Source organism: Cebus imitator, unplaced genomic scaffold, assembly GCF_001604975.1.
Source record: "Cebus imitator isolate Cc_AM_T3 unplaced genomic scaffold, Cebus_imitator-1.0 Scaffold186, whole genome shotgun sequence".
Classification (NCBI taxonomy): Eukaryota; Metazoa; Chordata; class Mammalia; order Primates; family Cebidae; genus Cebus; species Cebus imitator.
Genome location: NW_016107501.1, coordinates 3,658,760 through 3,663,010, shown reverse-complemented (window position 1 = coordinate 3,663,010; position 4,251 = coordinate 3,658,760).

The window sequence follows — 4,251 nt, the reverse complement described above, 5'->3', positions numbered from 1 at the left end:
GCACAAATGTTAGCAGAAGAAGAGATAGAATTATCAGCTCAAATTTCCAAATAAGGATAAGATGTCAAAGCAGGAAATGAAAACAAGATAAAAAGAAGAGCCAGGTGTGTGGTTCATGCCTATAATCCCAGCACTTTGTGGGGCTGAGGCGAGTGGATTGCCAGAGGTCAGGAGTTCAAGACCAGGCTGGCCAACATGGTGAAACCCTGTCTCTACTAAAAATACAAAAAAATTAGCCAGGCATGGTGGTGCATGCCTGTAACCCCAACTGCTTGGGAGGCTGAAGCAGGAGAATTGCTTAAACCTGGGAGGCGGAGGTTGCAGTGAACAGAGATCACACCACTGCACTCCAGTGTGGACATCAGAGCGAGACGCCATCTCAAAAAAAAAGAAAATATATATGTGTTTTTAAAATATACTTAAAAAAAAAGTAGAATTGTAGAACTGAAAAAAATCTAATTAAAAATCATCAAAAGGGTTAAACATCAAGTTGAACACAAATGAAGAGAGAATTCGTTAACTGGAAAATGGATTTGAAGAAATTACCAAGAATGCAGGAGAGGAGCAAGGAGGAGAGCAGAGAGGAAAGAGATGATGCAAGAAGACTGATGGACTGACATAAAATCTATTAAGAGTGCTAAACAGAAAGAACAGAGAAAATGGAGCATTGATGGGTAATATTTGAAGGAAAGTAAGTAAATGAAAATCTTTACCAAAGTATAGAAACACTTAAATACTTAGATTCAGAAAAGAAAATAAGTTCCAAATTGGAGGAATCAAATTAATTTAGCTTAAATTAAAAGCAACTAAAGATAAAAGGATAAAGATTATCTATAAAAGAACATTCATTAGTATAACAGCAATTATTTATGTCAGTAGCAGTAATACAGATATAAATTAATGGAAAGAATTGCTAGAATATAGAGCCAATCATGCCCTTTGATTTTAAAATTAAACACTTTTTGTGAATAAAAAAGATTGAATCGTCTCCTGTCAAAGAATCCCTGGCAGTAATTCAGTTAATTTATTGAAAAGCAGAAGAGCCTGGAAACTGAAATCAGAACCCAGTAATTTAAACTAATGTTATATCATAGTTATTTTCCACCAGCTGAGGGTGTGTGATTGTATGAAGGAATGTGGTGGGTTTAGATGGGTGATTAGGTATGCTTATTGAAGAAATAGCATATGATGACTAAGCACAGTGCCAGATGTCAAAGTCAATTCATTTAGTGTTTGGATATTTAGACAATGGAAACCCAATGGTAGTCAGTAGTGTTTAACTTACATTAGGTTCTAATGCATTAATCTGTAAAGGCTGTCACATAATGTTCTTTGTTCTTAAATAGTTTGTATATAAGGCTAGGCGCAATGGCTCATGCCTGTAATCCCAGGACTTTGGGAGGCCGAGGCGGGAAGATTACTTGAGCTCAGGAGTTCAAGACCAGCCTGGCCAGCATGGCAAAAGCCCATCTCTACAAAAACATACAAAAATTAGCTGGGCATGATGGCAGGTGTCTGTGCTCCCAGCTACTCGTGAGGCTGAAGTGGGAGGATGGTTTGAGCCTGGGAGGCTAAGGTTGCAGTGAGCTGAGATAGCACCACTGCACTGTAGCCTGGGTGGCAGAGCCAGAGCCTATTAAAAAAAATTTTTTTTGTATGTAATAAACCAGAGCTAGAAATGTGTTTCACATACTTTGCTTAGATTTCAGGGTTATCCTTTCTCATAAATAATACTTTTATGGGTTTTTTGTTTGTTTGTTTGTTTGTTTACTATCAAAGTAATTCTTGATGGTCATACAAAATTTGAAAGATATATATAAGTCACAAGAAAAGTTTTTAAATTTCCTTTAATCTTACCACCCAGAGAAAATACTAATCAGCCTTTTAGGACATTTTAAGTTGATTTTAACTTTTTTTTAATTCAACTTTTTATTTCAAGTTAATTACAATTTACATGCAAATCTAAGAAATAATTGACTGACCTTGGGTACACTTTACCTAGTTTCTCCCAGTGATAATGTCTTTAGTACATTTAATATAGAAAAACTATAGTACATTCTATGGTAGGCTGTCATAGAAAAAAAAAAAAAAGAAAAGCTATAGTACAATATCCCATTCAGGATATTAACATTGATATAGTCAAGATACAGAACGTTTCATTCATCACAAGGATATCTGAAGTTGTTCTTTGATAGCCACACTCACTTTTCTTCTGCCCCCACTCCTTCCTTAATCCTGGTAACCACGGATTTGTTCTCCATTTCTATAGTTTCATCATTTCAGTAATGTTATATAAAATGGAAGCATATAGTATATAACATTTTGGGATTGACTTTTTTGTTCAGCATAACTCTATGGAGATTCACCTAGATTGTTGCCTGTGTCAATACTTTTATTCCTTTCTATTGTTAAATAGTATTGTATGGTACAGATATACCTCAGTTTGTGTAACCACCATTCACTTATTGGAGGACATTTATTTCCAGTTGTTGATTATTGTAAGTAAAGTTACTATAAATAATCATGTACAGGTTTTTTGTGTGTCATGTCTTAATTCCTATGAGATAAATGCCCAGAAGTGAAATTGCTGGGTCATATGGTAGTTGCATGTTTAGTTTTTTTAACAAGCTCCAACTTCGTATCATTACATTTGAAGTAAGTTTCTTATATAGTAGGTCATGTTTTTAAATCCACTCTAACAATCTCTGTCTTTGAATTCGTGTAGTTAGAATAATATTATGACTTAACCCTGACATTTTTGTTGTTGTTTTCCTCGATTTGTTTTCTCTAGTTGTTGTTTCTGTTTTCCTTTTTTTGCTTCCCTATGGGTTACTTGAATATTTTAAAACTCTATTTTAATTTAGGTACAGTGTTTTTGAGCATATCTCTTTGTATAGCTTTTTTTAGTGTTATTAAGTTATACTTGATATTATATGTACATAACTGATCACAGTCTATTGTGTCATTATTTTGAATGAAATACAGAAATCTCATCTCTTTATATTCTTTTACCCTTCCCCATTTATAATATAATTATTATAACTATTTCTTGCACATATATTTAGAACCACATCAATGAGTATTATAACTTTTGCCTAATCTGATAAACATAACATACAAAACTTGAAAAGGAAAACTAATTATATTTATGCATATTTTTGCTTACTATTTTCTTTCTTCCTTCTTGCTGTTTTAAGACTCCTTTTTTGTATCATTTCGTTTCTGTTTAGAAAAATTCCTTTAGCCTAAAAGGAGTAGGTCTCCTAGTGACGGATCTTCTGAGTTTCCTTTAAATGAGAATGTCTAATTTTCCCTTCACTTCTGAAGTATGTTTTTAGGATTCTTGGCTGACAATTCTTTTCTTTTAGCACTTAAAAAATATTGTGCCATTTCCTTCCTGCCATGATTTTTTAAATATATATCTCTAGCTGTATTTTTTTAACTCCTCAGTTTATTTTGAAATATTCATATGATTTTGACATTATCTCAAAATACACAGAAATTACTTATATCTGCCTATACACTTATTAAATGCTGATGAAGAATACTTAACAATCAATATTTAAGCATGCCAAATAATAAATCTTTCCCTAACTTTTTAAATTATTTTTTAAAATAAGCCAATTTATACTGGACATTTGGGTTACATGTGCATATAAAAACAGTCATATTCCTCAACTGACCATGGATAGATTAGCATACAAGTGTTTTTCTTTCTAGATATAATTTTCAAAGGCAAAGTGGTTTAGATGGGAGCAAATGAGCTGACCCCCTGAAGAAGTAAACTCGACAAAAATCAAGAAGTATTAAAGGTGCTCATGATTAATTCCATAAATCTTTCTGTCTTCCCTATCTTTTCAATATAAAAGTGTGCACTATGGGTGTGTTTAAATTAAAACACTTCTAATCTAGACTGTGAGCTCCTATGGAAGGGGCTACTGCCAATCCATAAAAGGCCCTGGGGAAGAGAGAGGTAGTGCAGGGGAGCAGAGGGCATCTGCTCTCCATCCAGCCATCCACACAAATCTACTGAAGAGGTACTCGATTATCTAAGTCTCAATGGGCTTAGATGTTGATCTAGGCCTTCAAGTGAAGTTTTCCTTCATTATGTTTTATGTTTTTTGTTCGACTATTTTTTGTAATTGGGGCAAAGTGAGATGTTCATCTAGCTTAGGAATGCTTAATATACCCTGTAAACTGTCTGAATAAAATATTTTTATTTATTCTTCTGCCAAACACAACTAATTTCTA